Genomic DNA, 14,628 nt, shown 5'->3' with positions numbered 1-14,628 from the left:
GAACATTTAGTTCCTGGGAAATTTGCAGTGAGGGTGAAAATCTGTTTGAGCATATAATAGCAGGATCAATTACGCTGGTTATGGGGGGACATGGGCTATGCAAAGGAGAGTTAATAATCTCTATGTGTTGGATAGATTTGAGATTAACTTTGTTTTTAAAACATATCAGGAATAGCCAGAACATTTAGTTTATCTGTTGGAGTTAAGATAGGAGATGATACACTGGCCACAGTGATGGAATTATGCGAGCCAGGGGAAGCAAGTAAAATCTCCTCGCATTCACCAACAAGGTTAGCAACACAATCCTCAGCGGCATGAGTTTTACTCAACATTTTAGATGTTTTTTGCTTTTTTTACTTTCTTTATGAGCTCCCCTTCCCCACTATCCAGAGCTTTTCATTTCCCCCGTAAATTAGAAAAAAATTACAGGGATTCATACGATGGTAAAAAACTGAAGGATAATATAACTAATAGTGGCAGTGATATCCGGTGCAGAAAATGACACAACAAGGATCGATGTGCCAAACTTTGTTTCATAGATAGATTAAAGGTGTTTCAAGCTTTGACCATCCACTGGTTAAAAAAGTTCAGAATATAGAGAAAGAACAGAAATATGGGTCCCATCTTTGTTGCAAATAATAAAAGTACCTTTGCAGTCCTTGTCCGCAACTGCCGATTGGTCAAAGCACAGGGTGAGTGGCCCTGCCCTGGCTCTATCTGGCGCGAACAGGCGTAGACGGGCCCGCCCTTGGCATGGGCTTCGTTTGCACGCGTCCCATGCTGCGGGAGCCTGCAGCAGGTTTTAAAGCACCTCCGTGCGCTTTCACATGTTACAGATGATGCGGGGCAAGGCAGGCTGGTCAGTGTAGTCCCCCTGGACCTCGCAGTGTCGCCTCCAGCAGATCAGTAAAGCAACAGCAGGAATGGCTGTAAAGGCGCGTCCCGTGCTGCGGGGGCCCACAGCAAGTTTTAAAGCACCTCCGGGCTCTTTCAGGTGTTACAGATGATGCGGGCAAGGAAGGCTGGGCAGTGTAGTCCCCCTGGACCTCGTGGCGTCGCCTCCAGCAGAGCAGCAAAGCAACAGCAGGAATGGCTGTAAAGGTGGGACCACAAGTCCCAGGGTGCAACTGCTCCATTTATTGCTGCCATTGACAGGGGGGAGGCACCAACTCCGCACTTAAAGCGTTGCCACACCCCTTGGTGTGGGACTCGTGCGGGCCTAGCCCAGGCGAAGCACAGCCCAAGGTCAGGCCCGTCCTTGCCCATCTTTGCCTGGAAGAGGCAGGGCAGCGCCACCTCCCTTGGCGCCAACTCCTTTATGCTGACCTGTGGGTAAGACTTTGTTAGTTTATTAATTGTTTCCCTGGTATTGCACTAATATAAAAAGGTACTTTTCTGATCTGCATGCACCTATCTGACATGAATTGGTCCATTCGCAGCTGGCATCAAAGTGGACCATTGGTAGGGGATCTGGAAAGGGAACCGGAAAAGCGCACTTTTCTAATCCACTGGCATATTCTTGATTACTACTCTGTATAGTACGGGACCGGGAAGTATTTGAGTCATTTTGACAATATTTCTCTGATTATTGGCCAATCAGCACGTAATTTATTTCCCTCAATTTTATAAAGGCCTGAGAAGGGTGGTGATCTCAGTAAAGTCCTTCGATTACTGGCCAGAGACACAAGCCTATAGACTAAAAAATTGCTTGTACAGGGGCTTGTCGCTCTTGTTTGTACAGCTTACATTTTGTCCAAATTACACTTAGGTGCTAGTAGGTTGATCCTAGTGGGGTGGTTGCATTGGGGTACTGCCAGGGTTTAATAATGGGAAAGCGTACCTGCCCTGCTAAACAGCAACCCGACCCCAAGCAACCATTTCTTCCCCAATGCCGCCAACCTCAATTGATAGGATGTTACAGAGGGCTATAGGTGTGGTAGCTACAGAAATAGAGCTTACTGAGGGGTGCCTGTCATTAACTCCAGATCTTTGTCGCCCGGTGTCCGATGTATCTACTTCCCAAGTTGCCACCCCAAAGTCTCCAGCATCCCCACGCCAAGAAGTTGCACCTAAACCAGTAACTCAGAAGGGGGGAACTGCCACCAGTATGTCAAAGAATGAGAAACACAAGAAACCAAGTGGGGAGGGAGCCAATAGATAAAAAACCAAAGTGGGACCAACAACTAGTCTTGAGGATCTAGATAAATCTGAAGGAACAGTAGGATGCATCACCAACACTCGAACAGACACAGATTATCCATCTTGGTGTTGAATTTGTTAACGGACCCACAGAGCAAATTGAGAGCCATGGTGAAGGAAAAACTTGCCCCCAAACTTGATCGCATAGATAAAGTTGTAAGAATGGGGCAGCTGGCAAAGAAACACTAGTGCAAGCAACACACAAATTTTAGAGAGGAGGAAAGATTTGAGTTGCCTGATAGATAGCGTAAGTCTGACACCCTCACAAAGGCCTGCTGTCTTGAGGGATGCAGACCCTACTAACTTACCAAGCTCCAGTCGGGTAAATGACCATAGTCACTAGATAGGTAAATCTATTTTGACTCCTATAGAAAGGCTAGATGCACAGCAGACCCAAGACCACAGTACCACCTCTGATCTCTAATTATAAGGTTGTGAATATTAACCCAGCATATCACAATGGGGGTATAAACAAAAACAGCCCCACTCCAATAGGGTCTAGGGAGAGTAGAGAAGGGTTGGGTGCCAAGGAGGGTATAGCTAGAATGCCTGAAGTAGCAAATCTGCCCAATATAAATGTACCCTTAGCTTCAATTCCGTATGTCATTATACTGACAGGAATCCGCCAAAAGAAAAATGGCCAGAGGGAAACACAACTGGACCTCAGGAACAAATGCCTGTTCTGGTTGACAAGGTACAGACAGCTCCCTTATAATGAGGCAGGGGAAATCCTAATGGTGTAGTTATCAGTTTAAATAATCCCCTGAACGTCCATATCCTATTAAGTCAGAAAACTTGTACCCAGGAACCACTCACTGGGGTTACGGCCTTTCCACTGGACTACTTTTACTCCCACTGTTACATGCCATCTTGGGCCCATGTTAGTACCGATTTAGGCAGGTGGTCACTGGAACATCAAACTGTGGGACCACCCTCCAAACCCTTGCTATTCAATATACCAGTAGCAAATAGATTTGGGGTCTGGAAGAGGTGGATTGACACGCAGTGACAGGGGGCTAGCCCATGGACCCAGAGGCGTGAGGTCTGTAAGAGAACTAGGGGAGTGTAGTAACAGCAAGTTGAGCCAGACCACTTGCCTCGGGGTAGGGGCAGAACTAAAGAACCAGCAAATAGTAACACAACAGATGACCACTGATGTAGTAGGGACAGGGGAAGAGCCGCCTGGAACATCAGTTCCTCCAGTCACTGTCTCCCCAAGTAATAGTGTGTTGAGGGAAGGTGTACCCATGAAAGTAACAGATAATTATCCCTCGGCTCAGATGAAGGATATTCAATCTCCCAATAAGTCCATTTTTGATCCCACCCATGACAAGCCCAATCTAGGTAACAAGCTGAGGGCCCTATCCTGGAACATGGTCAGCTTAAAAAGCAAACTGTCCTGCCCCAACTGGGGGCTTTTGTGGACCAATTCGACGTATGCATGTTTCGGGAAACTTGGGCACTGAAGGACTTTGCAAGGACAGGATTTGTGCCATTAAATGTCCCTGCCATCTCGGGGGGAAAGGGCTGACCGTGTGGGGGCTTATATATTTGGGTCGGCACACATCTGGGCAGCACAGTGGAACAGTTGAACCTCCTGTCTAACGACATCCAGTGTTTCACACTTACTTTCTCTGCTAATTGAAAATAGCTTTTATCAAAATCTATTCTCAACGGTAAGCCTTAGCCACAAATCCCCAACCTTCGACAAATTGAATACCTTTATCTCTACTGTCCACACAAATATGTGGTTGATTGTAGGGGGGATTTTAATTGTCAATTTGAGCTCCTTGCTGAACCCACTGATACAATCCCCAGCAAGGCGTATCTGCAGTAGCTATTTCCAGACCCTCAAATTCCACTTATGAAGGAATGGTTCCCGCTGGCACTGCAGATCAACTCAATCATACTGACCCACTCCCTGAGAGCATGTAATGGCCGCACTAAATCATATATACCAGGGAAGTTAAAATGTAGCAGAACAGGCCAATCCTCCCTGTTGGATTATATCTTAGTGGAGACTAGGTTATGGCAAAGGATTGTTGACTTCGCTGTCTTGCTGCGACAAAACAGCGACAACAGCGCCCTGAACATGGAGCTGGAGTTGAAAATACCCCCCTAAGATAGTAGATTAACATTTTCTAACAACATAAGAAGAATAAGGTGGGGGGGCAATTCTCAAGTCATCTGACAAGCTGGCCACATTATATTAATTAATTATCCCATCCTTATTAGAAATGGGAGAGACTGCTACCACCAAAGTCATTTTTCTTACCATTTATAGAGTTGCGGTATTGCATGCAGAATTGACATCTAATCTGGCTGATATATTTTATCCCAAGGTATCCTCCAAGGTGAGAAAAGGGGCAAAATGATCTTGGTTCAATGACACCTGCAGAAAGGCTAAGCAGGCTCTGTTAGATGCCATCAAAGCAAAGGACAGGTCCTCAATTACACAAATGAGGGTGCCCATTAGAGATAACATTCAATAAGCAAAAAATAAATGGGAACTAGTTAGATGGGGTGCCCTAAAAACTGCCCTATCCAACAAGGACATGAAAGCATGTTGGTTATAGTTAGTACAGGCAGTAGTGAATGGAAGTCAGCCATAGAGCCAAACATAGCAGCGGATATATGAAAGGCACACTTCCAGGCTCTCTACACTACAAAGGAAGCAGCTGGCCCAACTGGTAAATCATTTATAATATCCTTAGGGCCTATTTATTAAGAGACCCCCGGGATTACCTTGACTGAAGTTTTAAATGCAATAAGTAAGCTTCCCTTTCGGCAAGCATGGGGATTGGACAAGTTACTGGGGGATCTCTGCGGGCACAACCAAAAATATGGGGACCCTACCTATGGACATTTTTTAATGCTATTCTGAAATGTATGGTGATCCCTGAAACCAAGGTTGGGGCAGAAATGATCCCAATTTTTTAAAAGGGTTCACCCCTTTTGCCTACAAATTACAGGCCGATCAGTTTTATCATCCAGAAATTGTTCAAACAGGTACTCCTTGATATCCTTCGTGTGTGGATGGAGGAGCATGAAATCTTGAGCCCATATCAAGCTGGATTCAGAAAAAAATATTTCCACCATCAACCAAATATTTAGGCCGGCACAAGGCAAAAGCAAGCCTTAAGCTACCCCTGACTGTGATGGGGAATTGCAAAATTGGACAGACATTCCTCCTACAAATCTGCTGAGCCTATATCAGAGATTTATTAAGTGCAAGCAAGGGGTGCCACAATGTATGGAGCTGAATTATCGGGTCATTGTTTCTCTGGTAGCCTGAGATTAATAGAGAACAATTTTATGAGGCAGATGCTAGGCCTCTCCCTTAGTACTCCCCTCACCCTCTTATCACTGGATCTAGGAATCAGACCAATTGGGGATGAGATTGAACTTAGGCCCCTGACCTTCAGGTGCAGACTGTGGGTGACTCTGGAACTGGCCAATTTATCAGACAGAGTTAAAGAAGCTATTGAGTCTCCCAGTTGTGGGAAAAATACCAAGGTTTGTGTATATAAAGGATGTATGTTGTAGGCTGGGTAATCCAAGTTTATGGAGTACCCTTGAGGAAATGTGTCCAGTAAGTAATCTCACCCCCTGAACTGGTAAGAACCTATAGGCCGCATAAACTAGCAGATATCCATGGGAATTCGGCCTTAGGACACCTGACAGCCGAATTTTTGAGAATCAAGATGAGTATCTTATTGGGTTATTTCTGAATGCTATCCAACCAACTCTGGCAAGGAAATTATACATCAAGTTCAGATTCGGGACCCTGCCACTCAGTGCTTTTTCTAGCAAATGGTCGAAAATCCCACCCCTCGGGTGCCCTGCTTGCAATTGTGAGAAAGAATCAGAGCTTCACTTTTTTTTCCTGTCCTGGCTATAAACCAGTCAGACTGTGCAGTGTTATCCAACTCTGTAGGAACTTAGGGTTTATGCACTGTGAGGAGGCATTCAGAGTCCTTAACCTCTTGGCTGCTAATGACAAGGGTAACTCGTCATGCACTTTTCATTGATTTCAATGGAAATTAGAGGAGAATAGGTAAATGGCCTTAGCAGTAAAGGGGTTAAGTATGATTTTTACTCATCCATTAGCTTTGTTGTATCTCGATTTTTAACTTTGATGTGGCGTATTAGCTGAATATTTCTAAATTTGCCACCGCAACCTTAAAAGTCTACATTATATGCATTGCTTTTGAACTTTTTACCTAATTTTTAATCCTTCCTACTAACAATTTAATGGCAAGCCTACTAATGAATTGAGATTTTATCTTGATAACATTGTATGCCCAGTTGTTTATGCCCCATGTGGCTTTTATATAAGGGATACAGATATGGTAGCTGGATGCAGAGGGGTTGTAGGTATGAATCTCCCAGCTCTACCACTCTGTGATCACTGTGATGCACATTAATGCTGCAAAATGTTTAATCTGTATAGCTATTCACGAGAACTGTTTTATGGTACATGTTTTTTATGTGTGTACATTTTCTATGTATGCACTTTATGGTCCATATTGACTCAAATAAAGTTTGTTGGAATGGAATGGTATTTACAAATACAATGCATTGAATTTGATGTAAGGGTCTGTAAGAAATGGATTTCCTGGTTGGCTGGGGTATGCAACCAGGCCAAGCAGGACCTACCCTCTAATCGGGATAAGCTAGATACACACCTAAAAATAACCTGTACTCACCCTCTGGTAGCTTGGTACAGACCAGACAGACTTCTCTAAAAAGGCAATGTGTAAAGTATCTATGCAACACTTACACAAAGTAACACAATGAATACTGCATGAAAAGACCCCACACAGGTTTAGAAAAATAGAGCATATTTATCTGAGCAAAATGAGGCCAAAACAACAAAAATCAAATCAGTAGAAGTCGACATATGAATTTTTAAAGAATAAATGCTAAAACAGGGCTGACAAGTCGTTAGCGGTCCAAAGGTACTTGAAGTCACGAGGGACAGGTGCAAATTTAGGGTTCAACCCATCCGTAATAGAGGGCAGGCCGACTACAGATACTATGCAGGACCCATAGAGAGAGTACCTTGGGTGGAGCACAGCATCAACACTGAGGGCTCGAGACATCAATCTTTTCCACGCAGTCAGATTTCTGTGTTGGCATCAAGATTTACTGGGGTGTAGGCAATGTGCTGTGATCGAGCCACGCAGAGCGTCCTCATGGGGCCGTGCAGGCTGTACAACTGCTGTTGTGGAACTGACTCTACTTTGGCATCAAAGGGTGACCGTTTTGTACTGATTGGTACAAAGGTGATTATGCATCAGTTTTGTAGCAAAACACTGCAGAACCCACTTTTGAAGCCCAGAACCTGGAGAGGCAAGTGTAAGACTCACCGAAGGCAGAGTCCAGCAGCTCCAGCAGAATTGTAGGAAGTCTTTTTTTGTCTCGGAGATTTCAGAAACATGAGGCAAGCCAGCAACCCTTGGAGATTACTTGGATGGAGTCCAGCTCTTCTTCAGCAGACTCAGAGAGCAGGCAGACAGCAGGGCAACAAACAAAAAAGCTGAAAAGTTGAGTCCTTAAAGCAGCACAGCAGTCCGTCTGACAGTGGCTCAGTTCAAGATTCAGAAGTGTCTATTTTGCGGGTCAAAGACCCACTACTTAGAAGCAAAAGCATCTACGATGTAGAGGGTTACTTCACAGCAGTACCCTGAAGTGCACAACGATAACTTTCAACAGAGTCCTCTCTGCCAGGCTATCTGTGGGGGTTAAATTAGTGCTTTGTGTGTCGACAGGACTCTACCTATTTGACTGTAACTGTCAGCTCCTCCCATTCGTACCTGCCCAGGAATAATCATCAGAATGATGATGAGCCTTACCTTCCTCTATTTGTGGCTGGCTAGAGGGAATGCACAAATTATAGCTGTCAGCCAAACTAGACGTGTATTGGAGACAGGCTGTAAGGCACAAACAATCTAGGAGCAGCAAAATGTCCTCAATCTAAGTGAGGCGTTTCTAAAAAAGTAATGTTAAGTCCAACTGCACCAGGAAGGAGAATTTATCATTACCATTCCAAAGATATGAAACATGAAAAAGCGACTCCTTTCTGATCAGGAACTACAGCTTAAGTGTGAATTAAGGAATTCCCAATGCTAGTCTATGAGAGGAATAGGCCACACAGTAGTGAAAAACAAAATAGGCGGTTTGTCACTACCAGCACATGCAAAATATGAAGCTACATGTTCTATCTTTTACTTACATAGCACCCTGCCCTTAGAGATGTACCTAAAGTTTCTTTTGAAATGCTAGAACATTTGATTCTCTTTGCCAAAGAAATCCAGATGTTTAAAGATGTTCCAGCAATTAAATTACAAAGGAACGGCTTGGATTTTAGGTGACACATTTCTTGATGTTTTAACCTTTTGAATCCATCTCAAATTCTTTAGAGACTCATGGAAAAACTTTAGATGCTTTTTAGAAAAGGACTTTGTAAATATTGCATGCAGCTTCAAATTTATGTCCTGTGCTTCCAAAGGAAGCCTGTGCAATCCTTTTAGAATAGAAGTCATATTTGAAATTGGGATATTGGTTGAGGGTAGTAAAACCCTACTCCAGCAGAATCCACCATTCCGGTTGCATTAAAGTCACAAGCAAATCCCAAATTAACCTGTGTTTAGCCCTGCAATAGCTTGGCACAAAAGCAGTCAGCCTTAACTTAAAGGAAATATGTAAAGTATTTATGCAGCACTGCAAATTGTAAAGAGTAAAAAAAAAATAATAAAAAATCTAATCAGTAGAACTATGGATATGCAATTTTATTTTAAAGTAGAAATATTGCCTAGAAGCACAAAGAACCAGTTATGGTTATCTGGTGGCACAGGACCAAAACAAAGTCACAATTTCAGGCCATCTGCAATGGAATGCAGGCCGTAAAAAGGGATCAAATTAGGGCCACTGAACAATGTATCCTAAATCCTGGTTGTGGAGTTCTGCATGATCCCACGTTAAAGATGCATTGCATAGTAGGAGTTCTGAGGAGCTGTGAGGTTCTGATGCAGAGTTCTGCATCATCATGAAGGATGCTGTTGACAAAGGGCTTGCAATGTGTTGAAGATGTGTTGCTCATCATTGTTTCAAAAAAGCTATGGAGCTGCAGTGCAAAGTCCTGTGTCATCACGAGTATGCCATTGGCGAGCCACCTGCAATGTGAAGGACTGCATCAAGGATGCATTGCACAGTTGTGAGTCAGGTGAAACAGCGGCGGTGAAGTAAAGTCTGGTATCAGAGATGTGTTGCTTTGTGGTGGTTCCAAAGCATCTGTGAAGAGCTGCATTGCTGTTAATGACTTCTGCCCACAGGACTACAGCGGTGTTGGCCGAGCACCTTCAGGCCCACTTCCAAGGTTCCAAGTCTCAGGTGGCACTACTTAGGGAGTAAGACTCACAGCAGACAGTGTGCAGGTGCTGCATTCTCTGTGTTTCGTGCCTTTTCTGACAATGAGGCTCTGATCAGGAGGACAGACAACTCACAGTCCCCCTGGTGGTCCTGGGTTCAAGATGCTGGTCCAATCCATCTCACTCCGGCAGCAGGGCATTAGAGCAGAAAAGTAGCAGCACTTTTTGCAGAGCAGCACAGCAGTCTTTCTGAGACTTCTACAGGTGCAGAAGTGTACTGAAGTGTTGGGTCTGAGGGTCCCATTTTGAAGTAGGATAAGGTTCTAGAGGTTTCCACCACCAGAGGTGTTTAGAATTATCTGTCTGCCTGATTTGGCCCCAGCTTGTCTGGTGGTTACAAAAGACTAGTGTCAAATCATTTGAGCTTGTGCCCAGGCGGAGCATTTGTTATGTGTATTGTGATGGATGACAGCTAACCCCCCTCATCAAGTCAAAGTCAGAGATGGCCCATCCTACCAACATATATTTCCTCTTTGTCTCACTGTTTGGGAGACAATACACAAATTTCAACTGCCAGCTACACCTAGTCATGAGACCCAGAATACAGGATACTGTACCACATTGTTGGGATAAAAAAATGCCATCTTTCTAAAGTAGCATTTTCAGAATTGTGATTTAAAATCCAAGAGGGCATTAAATTACAATTCTCTAAACACCAAACTCGGCATTTCTACATAATCCCATCTGGAAGTTATCACTTTTTAAATGTAATGGTATCCCAATACTATCCTATGGAAGAGGCAAGCCTCGTAGTAGAGAAAAATTAGTTTTTCACTACGAAGACATGCAAAACTTAAAAGCATATGTTCACTTTTTAATTACACTGCACCCTGCACTAGGGCTTCTTAGGGACTATCCGAGAGATGGCTTATATTTATTAAAAAGGAAGGTTTAGTCTCTGCAAAAGGTTTATTTTGCCAGGTGAAAATGGCAGTTTAAAACTGCCCACACAGACTGCAATGACAGGCCTGAGTACTGTTGTAAGAGCCACGGACGTCAGTGGCACAATAATTGATGCAGGCCCACTAGTAGAAGTTAACTTACAGGCCCAGGATGCATGTAACACCACTTTACTAGGGACTTAAAAGAAATTTAAATGTCTGAATTGTGTGTAAGCCAATTGTACCATGTTTAGAAGAGAGAGCATACACACATAACTACTGGTTAGCTGGTTAGCAGTGTAAAAAGTAGAGAGTCCTAAGGCGAACACAAATTAGATCATCAAAGTTTAAGGATTAAGGCGAAAGATTTGAAGAAGGAAGACCACCCTAAGGCTGATAATTATAACAGGTGTTATGTTTAAATTAATTTGTATCAGAATCTAGGCTGGCATCCAGATATAGAACTGATTTTTGAGGCTCCAATTGAGGCTTTTCCACTCCCATAAGAGCTGAGTTGCCATAATCAAATATAATATTTCACAAAGGTATAAACAGACAGGGTAAAATCAGAAGCTTTAAAGCAAGGGTTTTTATGTTTTTAATGATTACAAGTTAGCTCTGGTACCTAAAGCTTTTCGTGCCAGTTTCAAGTCAGTAATGTCACTTTGCTGGCCTGCATGGGAGAGAAACCAGTTAATTGCAATTCAGGGGCCCTGTTGGCATGTTTTGCAATGTAATTTAATCTATATGGGAAGATACATTCAATTTTGTGAGGATTGAAACCATCAAGGTATGGGACATCCAAGACTGAAGTTTACATAGGCATGCTTTAAGAGCTTCTATGTCAGACTAACATGATATTGTCAGAAATAGCTGCGTATTATCATCTTCTTTGAAGAATATTGATTGTAGTTCCATATAAAAATTGAATGAGGTAGGGGCTAAGCTGGAACCCTCTGGAAACCTCAAATGCAGAGGAAAACAGTATCTGAACTGAAATTACACATCTTTACTTCGATTAGAGAGGTATGAAGAGAATCATCAGAGTACAAGATCTTTAATGTTTATAAAATGATAAAGAGTCTCTAAGAAATATACTTTAGTAGTAAAATAGTATTGTTGTCTATTCTTCTGGAGATTGGGGGGGCGGTTAAATTAGCCCAATTTCTCGTGCTAAATTTGATGATGAGGAAAAAAAGTTGCTTTCTAGTGAGAGAATTCTGTAATATATATTGCTATTTAGCCTTGATAATGTCTGCCTTCTGCTGTTTCTCCATCAATTCTAACTATGAAAGAGAATTTGGCATCTATTTTGTGTACTGGCATTTACCAAAATTTCAATACATTGTTCCCTTTTTGTGACGAAGAAATATAAGGACAACATACTGAGGGCTATATTTATGAACCCAATTGTGTGTGCTTGCACCACACAAGATGGGAAATGCCCAACACAATTGAAAAATTAGATTTAAGAAGGCATGCAAGGCCACTTTGAGTGTCCCTGAGTGGCTTCAGAAATCTCAAGTAAAGCAATGTAGCACAATTTGCTTTGTTGCCTTAGTCTGTACTTAGGAAGAATTGCATGGGCATTTCTTGGGTTTGCCCAGGCATCTCCCATGGTTTTTGATACATTCGCAGATTTACCAGAAATGGTAAACCTGGTAACACAGCAAAACGATATGCCTTCCCAGGAAAGGCGTAAAAAGGAGAAATATCTTTCTATGTGTGATACATTCTGCAGCACACATACGATTGTTTTTGTGTAGGAAGGTACCCATTACTGAACAAAAACAATTTTGCATGCAACAAAGGCACTCTTGCACCATGCTGCAAGGGTGTTTGTGTGGGTGCTAGGCAGTGGAAATGGCGCCAGTGCACAGAAAAAGCAGAAATGTGACGTATTCTTTCAAATAAGGCACATTCCTGCCCTTTGCATGTCATGCTGTGCAACTCAGCAAAGAGACTTTCTACGCTGCACTGCGTGACAAATCTCTTAAACATGCTCCTGAGATTTTTATATTTGACTTTTTGTTTGCAGTGTATCTATTTCGTCTATGCATTTTTTAGAACTGTTTGTAAAGTGATTTTTTTCCTGATATTAAATTCCTGTCTTCCATTAATTTATATGAATTTGTGTTCCAGACTTATTTAAGTAGGATAAGCTACATTGTTCAATGCCATTAAATCTCTATCCCCAGTGGATTCTCACTCTCATGAGGAAAACTTGGGAAGCTCAAATTCGACCTCAGCCCTAATTCATGAAAGTCCAGATTTGGCTGTGTAGAGTTGGCGCTCTATAGTTCACGCTGCGTGACAACGAAGCTTGAACGCGCGGCCATCTTGGGGGCATGGCTTTAGAGTGAATCGGGCGCCGGAGGCAGAGGAAGAGCGCGCTCGGCGCTCTCTGAGGAGATAACCTAAATATATGAATAAAATATATTTAGATCACCAACCCACTGTGTCCTGTCTTTCCTAGCACAAGGACCTACATTACAGTGGCGACGAGGATGGGATAAGGAAAAAAAAACATCCCCAAACCAAGAGGACACACCAGGAGCTGGTATAGAAGGTCTGGAAGCACAGACAGACTGGCCCCACGCAGGCACGTGGCAGGCACACTCAGAGAGCGTGGCAGAAGCGACGGCAAACACACCAGGTACGGGGCAATCATCACTGGGTAACAAGCATGAACAACTGGAGTGGCCAGCACCAGTGAGGCATACAAGCAAGGGACTACCAGCCACAGGAGCGGTACCCATCGCCAACTTGTCACCAGGAACACGCTAGTGGTGCAGCCAGGACCAGTAGAAGCCCCTCACAGAACAGGTGCCCTGGAGGAACAAACTGGCAGCGAGCAGAGGGGCGCAGGGAGTCCCCACGTCAACCAGAGAGAGGGGAGGAGACTAGCGCACCAGTCAGCCCCACAGGCCCGACCACTGTACAGAAAAGGCGTGAAGAAATGAGCGTGCAAGCGTCCTCAGTAACAACGCCAATACCGTTCCTACCCAAACCGGGAGAACCCCTGATGAAATGGGAGGATTGGAGGGAGTACATCCTCAATTACATTGAAGTATTGGAAGATGAAAACGACGAGGTATTCACAAGCAAAAGGAAAAAAAGGATATTGCTGCACAACCTAGGCCCAGAAGGGATCAGGGTGTTCAAGAACTTGGTGCCCAAGCCCCGGCAAGATACGGACGATGATGTGTTTGCGCACGCCATCGAGGAACTCAATGAACACTACCGGCCATCAGTCTGCGTGTCGATCGATCAATACAATTTCCAACAGCGGAAACAAGAAACAGGAGAATCCATTGATGGGTACGTGGCAGCATTGAAGAAGTTAGGGATGACTTGCAAATTTGGGGCACTTCATGACGACTTCATTAAGGACCAGATCGTGATGCATACCACAAACAAAACGGTGCAAGACAAATTGTGGGCCAGTGGTGAAGCCACGCTAAAGGAGGTGATTGCAATCATAAAGAAATCAGAGCTGACGAAGAGGTGTGCGGACGCCGCCAAGAGGGAACCGGTAGTGAGGCCCATGGTGAATAAGGTGGACGCTGAAGAACCCACAGGAAGGTACAAGGCCATGGGAGCGATCAGCAGAGGACCCAATAGGTGGACAGGGAAACCGGGGCTGCAAGGGAAACAAACAAAAGGAGCCAGGAACTCCTGCTATCGTTGTGGCAGCCCAGCCCATGAAGCCTATGACAAGAGGTGCCCTGCGTTCCATGCTACGTGTATGCATTGTGGCATAACGGGACATTATTAGAAAGTGTGTCGGCAGAAATTGGGCAGCAACATGGTGAAGTTAGTGGATCAAGACCAGGAAGACAAGGAAGAGAGCAGGCCGGAGGAGGATGACACAATGCTATGCATAGAGGACCAGGTCCTGTTCGTGGACACCCGAAGATAGAACAAACCCAAGTGTGAGATAGTGAAAGGCGGAGTGCAGATGAGTATTGTAGCGGACTCAGGATCACCGTACACAATCGTTCAAAGAGCAGTTTGGTTAGAAAAGTTCAAACCTCAGGTGGGACCTAGATTGGAACCTCCGGATATAAGGCCTGTCACGTATACTGGAGAACGAATACCCATGGTAGGGTACC

General features: G+C 44.0%; 1 protein-coding gene across 1 annotated transcript in view; it reads left to right on the top strand.

Moving 5' to 3' along the window:
• KHDRBS2 (KH RNA binding domain containing, signal transduction associated 2) overlaps window positions 1-14,628 on the top strand; it is a 1,060,381-nt gene that overhangs the window by 525,044 nt on the left and 520,709 nt on the right. The window lies entirely within an intron of this gene.

The sequence above is a fragment of the Lissotriton vulgaris genome, chromosome 6 (genome assembly GCF_964263255.1).
Source record: "Lissotriton vulgaris chromosome 6, aLisVul1.2, whole genome shotgun sequence".
Taxonomy (NCBI): Eukaryota; Metazoa; Chordata; class Amphibia; order Caudata; family Salamandridae; genus Lissotriton; species Lissotriton vulgaris.
This window is presented reverse-complemented; position numbering and strand designations above follow the sequence as displayed.